Below are 18,839 nucleotides of genomic sequence, written 5' to 3' on the forward strand. Positions count from 1 at the left end.
CGCCGCCGGCACCGCCCCCCTGGCCCGCGCCCAGAGCCCGAGGCCGCGGGGCCTCCCGGGCAGGAAGTCAGTCCAGGTCGGGATTTCTGACGTGGTTTCCCGCCGAAGGTGCCCGCGGGTCGGTGGTTAGTCCTTAGGTGCGGAGTCGGCCGGCTGTTCTCATCCCGCCCGGGTGTTGCTTCCCGAAGCCTCCTCCGTCCGCCTCGGCTCTCTCCATCCAGGTGCCCCCAGCGCGCTCTGCGCCTTTTACGCTTCCCGTTTTCGCCCAGCCTTAACCAGGTGCCTGCCCTCGACTAATAATTACGGAATTAAGCTGAAGCGAAAGGATTTCAAGGATTTGGTGTCATCCCCGAGCTCCGTAGAAGTGTGGGTGGGAAAGTGGTTAAGGTGGAACCAGGTTTTATTCCAGCCTCTGGTGGAGGCAGAGAAAAGTTCCCATTTGCCAGAATGGGAACAGGTTTAAGGAGGCAAGCAGAGCCTGCCGGGGCCCACTGTCCCCAAAATACACCCCTCCCCCCCGAAAGGCTAGAGAGCTGAAGCTGCCATCATTGGGGCAAAATTTAAGGGCGTGTCAAGGAACTCAGTAATCTAGATAAGTAATATTTTAATACTTTTTTTTTCCTTTTTACTGCCACACCTGTGGCACATGGAAAGTCCTAGGCTGGGGTGAAATCTGAGCAGCAGCTGCGGGCCTACAGATCAGCCAGGGCAACACCAGATCTGATCTGCATCTGCTACCTACACCTACAGCTTGCGGCAATGCTGGATCCTTAACCCACTGGGCTAGGCCAGGGAAAGAACCTACATCCTCACAGAGACAATGTTGGGTTCTTAAGCCACAGAGCCACAAGAGGAACTCCTTAATGCAATATTTTAAGATATTTTAAATTTTTAAATAAAAATTCATGCAAAAATATCCACAATGAACAAAATGTCAAAAATCTAAGCGAGGATTGGATGGACAACAAACTATATTGGAGCTTGAAAAAAAGGAAGTATTGGTAATGCTTTTTCTTTTTTGAAATTTTTATGAGAGTATAGTTGGTTTACAGTGTTGTGCCCATTTCTGCTGTACAGCATAGTGTAATACTGATCCTGTCTAGTAGTCCTTAGAGCACAGTTTATTCATTGTTTGCACTGCAGTGTAAAGGGCCCCGTTAGGACTGTTCAGCAGGACGGGAAAGGCCCCAGGATGCCTAAAAGGGAAGAGAAAGGTGCCCCAGGCTGTGGAAGGCCAGTCATACCTTTTGGAACCAGCTGCACACTCATTGCCCTGCCCCGGAAATGGCCCATTTCAGCGTACAGACTGACTTTTGGATCTCAGAGTCCAAAAGCAAAAAGCAGTTGGGGCTTCCCCTCCATTTCAGAATGAACATCGGCTCAGCACCTTCTAAAGCCAGGCCTATATTGGGTGCTGGGTTCTATTTAATGCACAGCAACTTCATGAGATGAGTTTATTATCCCATTCTTTCCAGCTGAGGAAACTGAAACTTGGAGTAGTTAAATAACTTGCCCAAGGTCACACAAGCTCAGATTTTAACCCCAGGGCCCTTATTGCTCAGGCCATGAGCTGGGAAGAGGAGGAAAGAATAATCTGAGCTATGAAAACTTGCTAGGCTCAAACCCGGGACATGAGAGGTTGGAATGGGAAATTCTTATCCTTTTTGGCTCTAACTATGGTCTATTATTCTCCATCCTCCTCCCAGAGGCTGGGAGCAGCCACTTGGCACAGAGGCTGTTTTGGCCTTACCTAGACACAATCTTCTGAGGCTTAGAAGAGGTGGCACTTTCTTTGGCAAGAGGGATTCCTGAATGAGTTCACAGAAATGGAAAAGGGAGAAAGACTGGTTCTCTCTCCTAGCAGTGTCCCTACTAGGAGGGAGCTAAGGCTTCTGCATACTTAGAACCTTTTTCTTGTCCTGGGGCAGCCCCTGGTCCAGCCACTTTGAATCTGACTCACTGGACCCAGGGCGTGACTCACACTCCCTCCTCCCCTGGCAGTGGTGGCTGAGCCACCAGGGAACCACACTGACATAAGCCCGACTCCACCACAGGGAAGAGGATGGAGACAGAGGAAGCTGACAGTGGTGAACAGCTGAGACTGGAGGAAGGGAGGAGAGAAGGGAAGGAAACTCAGGACCAAAGAACTTGTCTTGCTTTTCCAGGGAGACACTTCTCCTCTCCCGCTCAGGGCCAAAGACCAATGTGGAAAGGATCCTGACTTGCTTGAAAGGGCCAGCTAATGTCTAGGATGTGAAGCTGTAGAGAACTATAAGGTCAGTATTTGGATGCAGGTGATTCATAGCCTGATGTGAAATTTCACTATTAGAGAGTCACTCCTTTAGCTATAAATAAGAATCCCATTTAAGATACGTACAGTGGAGAAGGATAAATCATGGAACTTTATTCACAATGAATATCGTGACCCAGTGAGTTTATTAGAATCACAGAGTCAGAATCCAACCATTAAATCATCTAAACAAGATATTTCATTTTATAAATGAGGATCCACAAAGCCCAGATAAATAAAATGACTTGTCCATGGTCTCACAGCCAGTTAGTGGCAAAGCCTATAGAATACAGGCTAACAGTGTAAGGCTTGCTCCTGGCAAATGCTGTGCTATGATAGAAAATATACAAAATACCAAAAAGGATAAAACCATCCAGATCCCATCACTTAAACATGATGAGTATTTTTACATATGTATCTATTTTTTCATTAAATTTTATTTAAAAAATTTAGAGTTCCCTTCGTGGCTCAGAGGTTAACGAATCCGACTAGGAGGTTGCGGGTTTGATCCCTGGCCTTGCTCAGTGGGTTAGGGATCCGGCGTTGCCGTGAGCTGTGGTGTAGGTTGCAGACGCGGCTCAGATCCCTGCGTTGCTGTGGTTCTGGCATAGGCCAGCGGCTACAGCTCTAATTCATCCCCTAGCCTGGGAACCTCCATATGCTGCAGGAGCAGCCCAAGAAATGGCAAAAAGATAAAAAAAAATTATTAAAAAATATTAAACCCTGACTTTTTTCATTTGTAATAGCTAATAAGCATCCTATCAAATCATTAAAACAGGGAGTCCCCTGGAGGCCTAGTGGTTAAGGACCCAGCATTGGCACTCCTATGGCTTAGATTCAATCCCTGACCCAGGAATTTCTGCCTGCTGTGGGCATGGCCAAAAAAAATCATTAACAACAATTCAAAAACATAATTTTAATGGATGCATAATATCTTATTATGCCTGTGTCATAATGCATTTAATCATTTAGGTTGAGTTTCCTGTTTTGTTATTGTTAATGATGGTATGACAAATATCTCTATACATAAAGATTTTGCTACATGCCTGATTATTTCAGGTAAATGCCTAGAGCTTAATTTTAGGTTAAAGGGTATAAACTTTTAAACTTCTTGATACACATCGCCAAACTGCTTTCTAGAAATGTTCCACATGAAGCCCTCGCCAGCAGTGTGTACTAAGGCTGGTCTGCAGTGTCTACACTGGCATCAAGTGTAATGTTTTTAGAAACCTTTGCTGATTTTACCAGACCCAACATAGACCATCCTCAGCTGCACACACTCTTTATTATATTATCTCTGTTTTATATCTGTTGGGGTGGACCCCAGGGGCAGCCAGCTAGAGGGGGTTGTCCTGGAAGAGACTCATAACTGGGAAGTTGCGGAGGAAAGGGGCAGTGAGAGTCCCTGAGCAGGGAACCACTCACAGGAAGAGGAGGGCATATGGGATCCTGGGCAGCCAGGAGAGCAGCCTGAAGGCATTTAAAAGCTTTGGCAGACACAAAAAGGGGGAGAAGAGGAGAGTTAGAAATGCAGCAGCAGGAAAAGCTAGAAGAGAAATTTTGCCCGTTCTTGGCTTTGCCCAAGGCCAGCAAGTTGCCCTTTTACAATCGGAAACATATTCATTCATTCACCCATCAGTTCATTTATTCATTCACTGGAGCAGTAGACTCAGTACAAGTATATGAGATGGAACCCATGCCACAGCCAGTGACAACACCGGATCCTTAACCTGCTGCACCACAAGGGAACTCCAACAAGGTATTGTTTTGATTAACCACAGATATCTCCCTCATTTGCCACAGCAGACAGGGCAGGCCCACCAGCACAGAGTGAGTGCAATGTTCCAGAACAGTGCTGCTCACACCGTCTGTGCTGACGACCCACGATTTTTATTTCCTCTGAGTCATGGGCAATTGTTTGGTCCTGTTTTCATGACTAGAACAGCCTCCACCACATGCAACTTAACGGAGACTTCTGCACCACCCAGACTGGTCTGTATCCGTTCAGCGAAACAAGGCCATCCATCATGCCCTTGTCCAGCTGCCATAAGTTTCCGAACTTACTCTCAGTGTCTGTCCTTGTCCTAGAGCACTGCTAAACACATCCATCATTCTTGAAAAGCTTTGCTGTAGAGCATGGGCTCTGAAATCTAAAGCTTCACACCTGCTTCTGCCACTGCATGACTTTTGGCAAGTTGCTTATCCTCTGATCCTTATCTCCCTCACCTATAAAATGGGGGTAAGAATAGTACCTACCTTACAGGGTTATTAGGCAAAATAAACGAGATCATGAAAGGAAACTGTTGGTGCAGTGCCTAGCACATAGTAAGGACACAATACATTCTCTGCATCCCATTTGGTCCCAGCTCTGTGGGGTGAGTAGGAGTCTCAGCAGTAAGTATCTCCAGGGTTATGAATAAAATACAGCAGATGGGCAGGGGGGCAGTAGGGAGTTTATGTTTTCTGTATTTCTACTATGTGCCAAAGACTTAACATACACGATCACATTTAATCCTCAAAATTTCCAGGTGTGCTAGGTAATATTCCCATTGCACAGATGGAAATGAAGATAGAAGTTCAATAACTTGGACAACAGTAGTATGTGGCTGAGTCCAGGTTAAAATCTAAACCTGTCTGATTCCAAGCCTTTTTCTACCACTTCACACTGTCTCCTTTGGCCCAAGGATGTTCTTTCTGCCTTCGAAGTAATCCTCTAGACCTAAGTCGGGGGCCCACTGTGGTAGATTGCAATATTGTTCCCGATTATCCACTGCCCCATCCTTGTGATAGAATCAAACATCCCTGTGTCAAGTCACATGCAAGTGACTCGGATGGGCCACTTGATTTGCTTTGACCAATGAAAGGTCAGCTGCATATCCCAACAGAAGCTTGAAGCACCTCACTTGATTCTACCCCTGCTCTTTCCCTGTGCCACAGCCTGGCATGGCCCAGAGAAGGGGCTGCTCCTACAGCTTGGGTCCAGGAGTGAAGATGACTTGGAAAGAGAGCTGCAGCCAAAGTGAGTGAGAAGTAAGCCTTTGTTGGAGTTCCCATCATGGCGCAGCAGAAACGAATCCGACTAGGAACCATGAGGTTGAGGGTTCGATCCCTGGCCTCGTTCAGTGGGTTAAGGATCTGGCGTTGCCATGAGCTGTGGTGTAGGTTGCAGATGCAGTTCAGATGTGATTGTTGCTGTGGCTGTGGTGTAGATTGGCATCTGTAGCTCTGATTGGACCCCTAGCCTGGGAACCTCCATATGGTGCAGGTGTGGCCCTGAAAAAAAGGACAAGCAAAACTGCCCAGGGCAATAGAATAGAGCCTACAGAGATTGAAGTTATTTAAGCAAGTGCGGCCCTGAAAAGAGAAGAAAAAAAAAATTTTTTTTTAATTAAAAAAAGAAGTTCCCATCATGGGTCAGCAGTTAATGAACCCAACTAGCATCCATAAGGATGCGGGTTCAATCCTTGGCCTCGCTCAGTGGGTTAAGGATCCGGCATTGCCCTGAGCTATGATGTAGGTCAGACTTGGCTGGCTCAAATCCCCTGTTGCTGTGGCTGTGGCATAGGCCAGTGGCTACAGCTCCAATTGGGACCCCACCCCCACCCCCACTGGCCTTGCCTGGAAACCTCCATATGTGGCGGGAATGGTCCTAAAAAAAAAGTAGTAAGCCTTTGTTGTTACAAACAATGCGATTTGGGAGGGGGGTGTTTGTTACCATGGTGGTAACAGTGAAAGCTGACTGATACACCACCTCCATCCCAGCTGCCCCCTCTTGCCATAATGGATACTACAGGTCAATGCGAAGAGAACTACATGCCTCAGAACATCTCCCTGGCATGAAGGGATGGAGTGCCCCCTCATAAACACCCTGAAAACCACCTCCTTGTTCCACTGGAAAGGCTGGAACACCTTGAGAGGCTTGTAACTCTCTCCAGGGTGCTCAGCCAGCCTTTGGTGGGGGAGAGCCCAGACTCCCCGCTTCCCCACCATTACCACCAACCCTGTCTATCCCCCGGAATCCTGTCCCGACTGAGAAATGCCCATTGGCAGCTGTCTCACGTCCGGGAGGTGGGGGCAGAGCTGAGGTGACTCAGCTGTGTGCACAGGCAGAGTTGCACCTGCTTAATGTAGATAAGGGCCCTTCCCTCCTTCTTTTCCTCCTTCCTTTCCCTTCCCTCCTTCATTCCCTTCCCCATTATGCCTGGAGGTTAGGTTTTCTTTTTGTTTATTTTGTGTGGGTAAAAAAAAAGGGGGTGGAACCTTGACACAGGAATGTCTGAGGCAGCCCAGCAAGAAGCAGGTGGCCGTGGTGCCATGTGTCAGCCACGATGTACCACATCTGGTCAATCTGCTCTCCAGGCCTCAGAGGCTCCCACCTGGCAGTTCAGTAGGACCGACCACCTGCAGGGCTTTTACCAGTCCCACCCAGGGCCGTCGCTCACAACAGTGTAGGCCGTGTCCTGCATAAAGAGGACAAATGTGAGCCCAAAGGCAGTCTGTCCCATGCTCTCCACACCTCCAGGGCTGCATTCCAAAGGGGAGGAGGTTTCTTTCTGTCCACTTGCCAATCCGTGTTCCCAGCAGGACCGCATCTGTTCAGAGTGAGCACCTTTTCCTACTTCATTCGAAAGTAGCAGGAGCCACGTCCTTCCCCAGGAGATTCTGATTCATGGATTGGGGAAACCTCATTTTAGAAATCTTTGCAGGTAAGGAAAGACTCTCTGAAGGTACGTCAGCTCCAGAAACTTCGGCCCTGGGAAATGGCTAAGCTTCTCAGCCCTCCCCCAGGAAGGGCCCTCTCAACTCCAGCAGCCACGGGTGCCAGCTGAAGATCATCTCCCTTGCTGATGCAGAGCTTCAGCGAGGTGCTGCCCCCAAGGAATCTCTCTCTGCCTGTCCCGGTGGATATGAATGGCTCAACCTGAATTCAGGTGACCAGTCTCCAGCCCCGCCTCCCACCACCACTCAGGCAGGCCCCACACACCCACTCCACCCACGGGAGGGGCTCTCTGATGCCCAGTAAAGCCAGCTCCAACGATCTCCGATCTCCGACTCAGAGCTGCGCACTTGAAGGTAAGACATGCGTAAAGGGTTGCCGTGAAGTTTCTTGGGACTATAAAGGGTAAGAGATGGTGCGAGGATTGGATTCTGATTCCGAGTCGTTACGCTCTTTTTTGGAGTACCCTGTACCGGAACTACTCTAACCAGAAATCCCCAGGACTGGAGGCTGGTGCCTCTAAGCGCCTGGTGTGCGTGGGGGACAGTGGTTTAGTGTCTCAGCTAAATGAGCCTCCCACTTTCACTTTTCACTTTCCTCTGCTTTCACTTTTCCCTTTTTTCACCTCTTAAGGAGGCATGCATTTCAGAGCCTAGCAGGTGCAGAGCTGGCCCCTGAGGGCACCTGCCTCCTTAAATTTTGTGCCCTCCGTTTCTAAGCTCCCAGCCCTGGTCCGGACCCCAGTCCCAGCCCGAACACCGCACACGCTCTTCTAGGCTGTGTGGCCTTTAGAGAGGCCAACTTCCCAGAAGTAGGGTGGATCTTCTGTGGCTTGAACATTGAGGTCTTTCCTGTGCAACGAAGGATATGTTTCTAGTAAATGCAGACATGGAAGAAAATAGCAAACAGCGATTGCGATCGCGGGCCCTGGACTTGATCTTGTTAAAGCGCTGATCTGACTCTGGAGGGCCGGGCCGGGCCAGGCCTGGGACTCTGCATGTCTAACTAGCTCTCAGATGATGCCGATTATTGCTGTGGGTCAGGGACCACGAGGGTCAGTTTCTCAGCTGCTCTAAAGGGGAGACCGTGCACCCAGGACCAGCAACATATTTTGCAGAGCCCAATACCGAATGAGAAGGTGGACTCCTAGTTCAAAAATTAAGAATTTCAAGAGTAGGAGTTCCCGTCGTGGCGCAGTGGTTAACGAATCCGACTAGGAACCATGAGGTTGCGGGTTTGATCCGTGGCTTTGCTCAGTGGGTTAAGGATCCGGCGTTGCCGTGAGCTGTGGTGTAGGTTGCAGACGCGGCTCGGATCCCACATTGCTATGGCTGTGGTGTAGGCGGGTGGCTACAGCTCCAGTTTGACCCCTAGCCTGGGAACCTCCATATGCCGAGGGAGCAGCCCTAGAAAAGGCAAAAAGAAAAAAAAAAAAAAGAATTTCAAGAGTCTAGTATGAAAACTATTACTAATAGTAGAGTATGGAAACAATTCCTGGGCCCTTTGCCTGAGCCTCACAGGGTTGTTGAGATGATTAAAGAAGGTGAGCCGTGGATATTGCTTGGAGAGCACCTGTGCCCGGTAAATTCTCGATCATGTTGGGTGATCATCACGGCTCAGCCCAAGACAGCCTTGTCCCGAACACACAGTCAGACTTCAAGTTTATGTAGAACCACCTTCATTTTGCAGGGGGAGGAAATGGAGCCTCATAGCAGGAGCTTGAAGAATACATGTTGAGTGGAGGGAGGGTGACTCAGACCTCCAGACACCAGGCTTTTCCTTCTGGGTTGTCTTCTCCATGGGGGCGGTGGAGGTCGAGGGGGAGGGGACAGCAAATAGGTAACACTGCATGTTACCTACAGAGATGCGGGGGAGAGCTTGAGACGGGTTGGGTGAGGGTTGGCCCGATATGAACCCGTTCCTAATTGTTGCATCACTCTCACCTGCTGGACTTGCAGAGCCGTGTTCTGAGCTCAGTGGTGAGAGCACGGAATTAAGCGGGAACTGCAGAGATGCCGTCAAACACGGCCTCTGAAACAGATCCAGGCTGCCGTGCTTTGTGGGTTCGTGATCTGCTTTTCCTATTTTTCTGTCTCCTCCCGTTGCCAGTGGCCACTTCTCATTGCTGTCAGGGTGCCCATCTCCAGCAGCTACTGTATAAATTGCTTACATTCTGATTAGACTCAGACAACTCAGCTGGGTTATGAGATGGTGCTTAAAATAAGGATAAGGAGCATCTGAAAGCATCAGTGCTGTCATCACGAGATAGCTATTTCAGTTTCTCCAGGGTTTTCCTTTTTCACCTGATTTCTGTGCTTTGTTTTGCACATGAGCAATTTGCCAGATATCGACTTTTGGGCGGATGAGTTATCACCACAGCAATAAGGAAACGGATACCAGAAAAAAATGGCAGTTTTTAAAAACTATTGCCATTGTTACTCTTTATGTTGTCAACATTAGGATAAAAAGACCAACCGTGAGTCTCTGAGGTCATCCTGAGAACCAGAGCAGCTCATCACCTCTTATTCCAAATCAGGGTAATCCGTGCTAGGATGGCAGTGGTGCCTTCTCTTTCTAGAAGGCCGCCATCAGGTGGCTTCTATGAGCACAGCACCTTGCCCTGGACCCCTCACGGCACTTGCCCAGGGATGGGGGCACACTATGGCCGGAGGGGTAAAGATGGGGCCATGAGCTCCCCGGCCCTCAGCTTTGCGTCCACCACAAGCCAGGGCACCTCCTCCCTCCCTCCCCTCCTCTTGCCCCTCACGGTGTATCGTGACAGGCCTAGGATGGGAGAAATGGGTGAGGCTGGAGGCTCAGCCCAGGCAGGCAGCCCCAATTGTCCTCCTTCCAGAATGGCCCTCCCCACTTCCCTCTCCAGCACAGTCCTGCTTGTCCCTCAGACCTACCTTTTTCCCCTCCTCTGAAGCTCCCTTCAGCTACCCCCAGACAGAGCTATGGCTCAGCCCCATGTGTCACTGCAGCTTACTACTTAGTAGTAATAACAGCAATGGCTGTCATGTTGGGGGCACTCTGCTTAGCGGTTCATTAATCCCTATGAGGTGGGTGCTGTTTTTCTTTGCATTTACGGGTATAGAAACAGAAGCAGGTATTCCCCACCATGGCTCAGTGGTTAACAAATCCGACTAGGAACCATGAGGTTGAGGGTTCGGTCCCTGGCCTTGCTCAGTGGGTTAATGATCCGGTGTTGCCGTGAGCTGTGGTATAGGTCACAGACATGGCTCAGATCCTGTGTTGCTGTGGCTCTGGCATAGGCTGGCAGATACAGCTCCGATTAGACCCCTGGCCTGGGAACCTCCATATGCCGCGGGTGCAGCCCTAAAAAGACAAAAAAAAAAAAAAAAGAAAGAAAGAAAAGAAATAGAAGTAACTTCCCAGGCCTAACTCCAGCTCTGGGCTCTTAACCTCAGAGGGGCAGAGACGTGGTGTACCGTATTCTATGGAAAGGATCTTCCAAGGACTGGAGCAGCAGTAGAGGCCTGGTGTGCCAACAATTTCTGAATGAATGAATGAATTCAGAGGGTGGAGGCATTTTGGAGGACAGGCACATTCTCAGATTGCCACCTGGGCCTGCAGGCCTGAAATGCTCTGGGGTGCCCTGGGGTGCTTCTCCTTGTGGCTGTGGCCCACTCAGGACATTGCTAGCTTCAGGAAGTGAACTTGGGTGGGAAGCCTGTCACCTATGATGCCAAAGTCTCTGGGAAGTAGGCCCCAGTGGAGAACAGGCCGTATTTCCCTTATCTAAATAAGATAAACTTATTCCTTTTTTTTTTTTTTTTGGTCTTTTTTTGTCTTTCTAGAGCTGCATATGGGGGTTCCCAGGCCAGGGGTCCAATCAGACCCCTGCTTGTGTGTGAGAGACCCGGGGCACTCAGGGAGGACAGACCTGGGGCCGCTCAGCCCAGGCACAGGTCCTGGAATGATCCAGTCCCTCCTTTACATGTCTTTTGTGGAGCAGACTCCTGGGAAGCGTATTTGTTTTACCCACTGGTTCCTCATCTTAGCCCCTGGATCAAAATAGCAGTCGGGTTGCACGTCCCTCTGCCCCAAGGGCTGTGCATTTGCATCGTGCAACCTCACTCCTTCCCCTTCTGCCTCAGCATCAACACCAGGAGGTCCTTCCTCCTGGGGCCCTGAGTCAGGACAGGGTTCCAGGGTGGTGGGTCTCCTCCCTGCCCCGAGCCTGGCCGTCTCTCACATGGGGCAGTTCTGTGATGGGCTCTCATTCTGTGACTTTACCCACCCTGCACGTGGTATCACTTAGTTCATGTCAAAGACGCGAGGGCTGGACCCCTGGCCGGTTCACCACCCATACACATATACACATGCATGCACACGTGCACACACACACACCTGCATACATGCGCAAGTAATGCTTCTCTGACCACCAGGTGGTCCCAGTCTGTGTCTTGGTCCAGGAATGAGATGACAAGCAAAATAAACAGGACTCTTGTTTACACATGGCCCTTTTCTCTAGGCCAGCACTCTCCTATAGAACTTTCTTTGCCAGTGGAAACATTTTATATCTGCTCTGTCCAATAACCACTAATGGCTATCGAGTGCTTAAAATGTGGCTGGTGTGAGGAACTGAAGTTTAATTTTTAATTAGAATTTATGTACCCACATGTGACCAGTGGCTTGCAAACTGGACCCCACAGATCTCGACCTATCGGGATCATCTTGCTTTCCCAGTAGAAACTCAGGACCCGGGGCCCGACACGTGGGTATGGACGCGTAGGGCAAATATTTGAAATTGAGACACGACTGCTCGTTCCTGCCCACTAGGTCTATGCTTGAGCCCTAGCTTAGGTTTAAAAACTCCTTTTTCCTTTTTTGATACATTTGTATTCTTTCTTTCTTTTTATTTTTTTGTCTTTTAGGGATGCACTCATGGCATATGGAAGTTCTCAGGCTAGGGGCTGCATTGGAGAAGCACCTGCTGGCCTACACCCCAGCCACAGCAACACCAGATCAGAGTGACATCTGTGACCTACACCACATCTCATGGCAACACCAGATCTTTAACCCACTGAGGGAGACAAGGGATTGAACCCACATCCTCATAGATACTAGTCGGATTCTTAACCACACAGGAACTCCTATAGTTGTATTTCTAATCCTCACAGCAACTCTAAATAAGATAAACTTATTCCTTTTTTTTTTTTTTTTTTGGTTTTTTTTGTCTTTCTAGAGCTGCACTCGCTGCATATGGGGGTTCCCAGGCCAGGGGTCCAATCAGAGCTGTAGCCTCCAGTCTACACCATAACCACAGCAACGCAGGATCCGAGATGTATCTGCAACCTGCACCACAGCTCACAGCAATGCCGGATCCCCAAGCCGCTGAGCGAGGCCTGGGATCGAACCTGCATCCTTATGGATGCTAGTCAGGTTCGTTAACCACTGAGCCAGGACAGGAACTCCAAGATAAACTTACTCCCTTTTAATGCAGCGGAGGCAACTAAGGCTCAGAAAGCTTAGTGATGGCCCAGGTCACACAGCAAGCTATGGTTTGGCCTCTCCCCAGAGCTGTCCCTTCCAAAGTCGGCTCCTCCCACTGGGCCACACGCTGCTCCTTAGGCCTTTGGAAGTCAGTTCATCAGAGGGTGGCCCAGCCCTCCCACAAAGCCCTGGGCACTGCTGCTGTGAGAAACCAGGTTAGAGAGCCCTCTGAGTTCAGCAGCCGAGGAGAAGTTACGGGTGTATCCAGGATAGGAAGGGAGCCACTGGCTCACCCACAGAGCCCGGCCTGCCCCCCAGCTACCTCCCACCCAGAGCCCACGGGTGTCCCGTCCTGTGGAGGTAGCCAGGAGACTGCGTGTGGGAGGTTGCCATGTCCAGGGCCCTCCTCCTGCCTGAAATTCTGTGCTTCTGTCTGCGTTCCAGCAGAGACAGGCTGATTTGCTCCCTCAGTATCTCATTCACTCACCCTCTCTTTTTAAGAAGAAAATAGAGGAGAAATTCTTTGATAGATTGGTTTATGGGGAGGCAAGGGGGGCTTTGATAGGAAGGAGGGTCATTCAGAGGGTGGGGTTAGAGGGAAAGGCAGGTCTGGGTGGAGTTCCAGAACGGGCAGACTTTAGTCAGCGAGCCCTGGGGGGCTGTGTGGGATGAGCAAGGAAGCCGGGCAAGGGTGGGGAACATTGGTAGGCCAGATTTGGGGGAGGCATTGAAGGCAAACTTTTTCAACCCACTTAAACCCCAGTCTATCTCTCTCAGGGCTCTTAAGCCAGCCTGGTTCCCTCCTGCCCCAGGGCCTTTGCACACACAAGTCTCCTGGTACCCCCAGCCCTCACCAGCCTCTGTCTGCTTCACCTGCCTTCCTCTTTCAGCTCCCTGCTTAGGAGATCCCTTTCTCAGGAAGATCTTTCTTGCTCCCAGGCTTTATATTGTTTGTATGTTTTGTGCTATAGGTTCTGCTCCTTTCCTACATGTGCTCAGCTCAGCTTCTACTTATTGACTTGTTGGGATTCCTATTTGGTTAATGTCTTACTCCTCCACTGGATTCTAAGCCTCCTGAGAACTAGGACCACTTGTGGTTTTGCTCTTGATTTCCGCCACAGCCACTCCCCGTGATGCCTGGCACATAGGTGCCACTCTGTAAATATTGGCTGAAAAAGTTAAATAAAGGTGGGGTTAGCCCATCTATCATAGGATTTTCTGCCCCTTTCCACAAAGAACTTGGGTTTACCCAGACTGGTCACTAGAACTGTGATTTGTCCATCCCCAAATCCACCTTAACTTTCTCGTAGGGGGAAGGAAACATGTATCGGTTACAAGCCAACCAAGAGGACTTTAAAGCCTAGGGAGATGCTTTTATTTATTTAACAAAAAGTCTGGCGATAGAGGGACTCAGTTTATTCAACGGTTCCACGCTGCCCTCCAAAACCAGGCTTTTCCCAATTTTCCGCCCTGTTATCTGTGTGTTTGTAGCAACAAGCATCACATTCTCTCACACCAGTGTCCCAAGCAGGAAGGAAAGGGGCAAAAAGAGATGGAGAGGGTTTTGTTTCCAAGACAAATTTTAAAAATTAAGCAGCCGGGAGTTCCCGTCGTGGTGCAGTGGTTAATGAATCCGACTAGGAACCATGAAGTTGCAGGTTCGATCCCTGCCCTTACTCAGTGGGTGAACGATCCAGCGTTGCCGTGAGCTGTGGTGTAGGTCACAGATGTGGCTCGGATCCCGCATTGCTTTGGCTCTGGTGTAGGCTGGCAGCTATAGCTCCGATTAGACCCCTAGCCTGGGAACCTCCATATGCCGCGGGAGTGGCCAAAGAAATGGCAAAAAGGATTAAAAAAAAAAGAAAATTAAGCAGCTCTCTGCATAAGCCTCTAGGATAGTACTTCCAGCATGGTTTTGGAGTTACGTATTTACCTCTAACCACCCTCCCCATTCTCCTCCCCAAGCAGCCTCTTCATAACAGAGATGGACCCATAGGAATTTCCTCTGCCAGCCCCTTGCAAGGTCTGGGCACCCTTGGTGCTCACAGAAGGGGGATCTTTAAGGGAGCCAAGAGTGAGAGGTGGGAAGGGACTGTGCCCATGACCAGACTGGGGAAATTCGAGGGAAAGTGGGGTAGCACAGGAAAGAGGAAGTGCAGAGAGTTGTGGCAAATACCGGCATAGCTGGAGGGAGCTGCAAAAAAAGGGAAGGGTGTGGATACTAAGGTTTGTGCTGACACAGCTTCCTTTAGGTCCTAAGTATTTCTTCCATCTCAGTGGATAGCGTTTCCTCCCCGAGAGGGCAAGGGTGTGGCTGTCACTGCACTCGGAAGCATCCAAGTTCAGGGGAGCCCTGGGGGGGGGGGCGGTTTCTGACACCTCCTGTCATAGTTGGAGGAATTCAAAGATTTTTTAAATCCCTGTCCTCTCGCCTATTATGGTCCAATGGAATTGGATGCTCAATACTAGGCAGGGAAAAGAAGCTAAAATATTGAGTGTAGTTAAGAGAGAAGGAGGCAGAACCAAATCCCCACCCCCTCATCTTCCCTCTCCTGTCCATTTGCGCTATCTGGCACCCCAGTCTTGGGTCCTGGCCTGCTGAGGCTTCCACGTGGGCCAAGCCAACAGGGTCAGTCTGGCTCTCGGGGCACCATCAGATCAGGAAGGGCGTGCCCATTGCTGTCAGCCCATCTTATTTATTTATTATTTATTTATTTTTTAGGGCCATACCCACAGCATGTGGAAGTTCCCAGGCTAGGGGTTGAATTGGAGCTACAGCTGCCGGCCTACGCCACAGCCACAGCCACAGCCACTGGGGATGTGAGCCACAACTGCCACCTACACCGCAGCTCACGGCAATGCTGGATCCTTAACCCACTGAGCGAGGCCAGGATTCGAACTCGCATCCTCATGGATCCTAACTCCTGTGAGCCCATTTTGTGCCCGGAGTTGTGTCCCCCGTGGTCCGAGCCCCGCTCCCCTCCATTGCCTCCCCCTCTCTCATTGCCTCGGTTCTTCCCAAGTCCCACTTTGAGAGGAAGGACACCATCCCAGCGGGCTCAACGGCTTTGTTTTGCCTCAGGAAACAAAGTTTAATAGTGGGAATGAAACCATTTTAGTGGCTGCCTTATGCTGCCCCAAATAAGACATCTCTAAGTGGTTTCTCAAAATAACACATCACAAAACCAAAACACATTCCACATCCAAATTTAAAATATTCAGTATGAATCTCAGGTTATCTTTCCCTGCAGGAAGATAATCAGAACAACGGCCTCTAGGACATTCTCCACACAAGGGAGAATATTGTTGAGTCTGAGAGCATCTCATCCGAGCTCCTGAGGAGGGAAGAGGATTTGAACCTCTCACCCTTGGGGTTTTCGATGATCTCAGCAGAGTTAGGAATCAAAGACGAGGAACCACGGCTGTGAGACCTTTGAAAGGGTGGCAACCTCTGTAATTTGCCCTGTTGGGGGTTTCATTATCTGCTGCCCCCTTCACTTAGGGACCATCAGTAGACCTCTCAAATGACCAAGTGGGATTACCTTCAGCAGCAGCAAAGAAAGGGCAGATCATGTGCTGGTTTGGAGGCGGGGAATGGTGGGCATAGTGTCCAGTTTAAAGAGAAGCTAAATGTCTGTGGACTCCTGGGGTTTGTGGCTCAGAAGCAAAGACAACTCAGAGCAGGTCGTCTCTGCATTGGACCCTGAGGCAGGTCCAGGGGGCCTGGACCACTGTGTGAAGAGGGGGGAGGGTGGGCAAGCTGAGCAGAGGTGCTGTCATTTCCCTGCTGTCCTCTCCAGTCCGCTGGCTGGAGCAAGGACCCCAGGCCCTGGAGGAGTTGGTAGTCACCCAGGCTCTTCCAGGCTCCCAGACCCTTTTCCTCCACCAATAAGGAGAAACAAGTCAATGAGTCAAGGGAATCAGAGAGGTGGAATGTTGGAGGTGGCTGGGGATGGGTGATGGGGGAATATGCTCAAAGTGGCTGAAGACTATGGAAGGTAGAGACATACTCAAGCAGAAAAACTGCCCTCTATCATTTGTAACAGTGCCTTGTAGCTGTAAAGCGCGCTCGGAATGCTATTATACAATCTTCCCGTTTTCTGTAATTTTAAGAGAACTTCTACCTAGTGGACACTAGGGGGCAGCCAAGTCTCACACGGTTGAACCGGTTTCCTGCAGAAAATGGTCCCCCTTGGGTCTGCGCCTGGGAGGAGGGCAAGAGAGGCAGCCCCGTCGGGCTGTGGCCCAGAGAAATTCGACCAACCGCAGAGCCAGGGGCTCGGAGGTTAAGCTGAAGCAGGTCACCGTTGTGGGGTGCTTGCCTCCTTGCCCTCTGGAATCCCCATGTACACCCCAAACACGCTCAGAAAGAGCTTCCTGCCTGCCCCCCAGGGCCCCTCCCACCTGCCGTCGCATGCAGAGCTGGTGCTAGGACCGGCCAGCCACGTAGAGTCTCAGTTATTCCTTAGGGTTCTGCTAGAACATGGTTCATCTGAGAAACTCCTTTATGCTGAGTGGCAGATAACAATTTACTCTTTAGCCTGTCCAGGAATATCCTAGTTGAGGGGATTTGTTCCCTAATAATGATGGTGTAGATTTAGTTTCCTCAGACCCCTACATGGAGGGGTTATAGTATCTTGAAAGGCACTACACAGACACAGACACACAGACACACAGACACACACACACACACACACACACACACACATTATATATACATACACACACACATATATATATATTTGCTTTTTAGGGCCACACCTGCAGCATATGGAGGTTCCCAGGCTAGGCGTTGAACTGGAGCTACAGCTGCCAGCCTATGCCACAGCTACAGCAATGTCAGATCTGAGCCGTCTCTACAACCCACACCACAGCTCAAGGCATCGCTGGATCCTTAACCCACTGAGCGAGGCCAGGGATTGAACTCGGAATCTCATGGTTCCTAGTTGGATTTTTTTCCACTGTGCCGTGACAAGAACTCCCAAGACACTATATTTTTCTGGTATATTCTGCCACCGTTATGGGACCATCCATAAAGTTTCTTGCACACATTTCTGCAGCTCTCCAGAGGCTGTCTTACGGGAGCTCCACCCATGCCCCAGAACTCTACAGTCAGCATGGGGATGTTTCTACGGTGACATTAGAGGGATCACTCTCCACCCCCTTACAAAGGTGCCCTCTGTGTACCAAGCCCAAAGCAATATCAGAAAAATATTCACAGCCAGCACTTCTAGGTCTGGCACTTTCCTAAGGGCTTATCTCCATTTTAGTCTTCCCACCCACTCAGTAGGGGGAGCTATGGTTATCACCCCTGTTACACAAATGAGGAATTTGAAGCCCAGTGAGGTTAAGTACTTGGATCAAGGTCACACAGCTGGTAAGTGGAAGAGCCAAGTTTCTGGACTGTTGTAAGGAGTAAATGTATATACCTCCTTGGAAAAGTGCAGGCAGCCTGGCTCTTCAGCCAGGTTTTTAGCTGATATCACAATGCCTCTTCAGAAAGCTCAGGCAACTGCATTTTCAGCCAGGTGTCTCCTCACAACTTTTCTTACTGGGATTCAGTCTGGTGTAGACCCGTACCCTATTCAGTGCTGCCTGTTCCTCTGGACCTTAGCATTTCTTTCTTCTTCTTTTTTTTTTTTTTTTCTTTTTTTTTTTTTTTTTTGTCTTTTCAGGGCCACACCCGTGGCATATAGAGGTTCCCAGGCTAGGGGTAGAATCAGGTGTAGCTGCTGTTCTACACCACAGCCACAGCAATGCAGGATCCGAGCCACATCTGTGATCTACACCACAGCTCATGGCAATGCCGGATCCTTAACACTGAATGGGACAAGGGATCGGACCCACGTCCTCACGGATCCTAGTCGGGTTCGTTACCGCTGAGCCACAGCAGGAATTCCTAGCATCGCTGTTTTTCAGGTAGACTTCAGGGCCTGGTGTTATCTACCAGGCCGCTCCTAGCGGCAAGCTCCCCACGACCCCTTCCTGCTGCTGCCCTGGGCTCTAGGCCAGAGCACAGACAGGCTTTGGTTTGGAGAAGCCTGGTAGACTTTTGGCAGCCCCTCTTATCTCTCGCTGTAGGCAGACACTTCATGTGATCATCCTCATGGTGGTCCCTGTGGCAGGTGGCATTACCCCATTAGGGTCAAATAGGTCATAGCATCATGGAACAGGAAGGAACACAGAGGAACACCCAGCTTCTCACTTTATACAAAATAAGAGCCCACAGCAGTGAGAGAACTTGCTCAAGTTCACATTGAAGCCATGACTAGAAACTAGATCATTTCATTACTAACAACATCTAATATTTATGAAGTGCTTACTAGATGCCAGGTACCAACACTAAAGCCTTTATATGCATTATTTCATTCT

General features: G+C 49.8%; 1 long non-coding RNA gene across 2 annotated transcripts; it reads left to right on the top strand.

Annotated features, from left to right (window-relative positions):
- Window positions 1-63: 63 nt before the first annotated feature.
- On the top strand, window positions 64-7,363 carry LOC102163918 (uncharacterized). Of its 2 annotated transcripts, none has more exons than XR_298825.4 (3): window positions 64-279; window positions 2,166-2,276; window positions 6,997-7,363. It is a non-coding gene; the product is annotated as an uncharacterized LOC102163918 (long non-coding RNA). The 2 variants fall into 2 exon arrangements; XR_014810991.1 differs by having other exon boundaries at window positions 64-221.
- The last annotated feature ends 11,476 nt before the right edge of the window (window positions 7,364-18,839 follow it).

Source organism: Sus scrofa, chromosome 7, assembly GCF_054392235.1.
Source record: "Sus scrofa isolate SSC_HxYL_T2T_F1_AM1 chromosome 7, Sscrofa_HxYL_maternal_Yorkshire_Landrace_v2.0, whole genome shotgun sequence".
In the NCBI taxonomy this organism is placed as follows: domain Eukaryota; kingdom Metazoa; phylum Chordata; class Mammalia; order Artiodactyla; family Suidae; genus Sus; species Sus scrofa.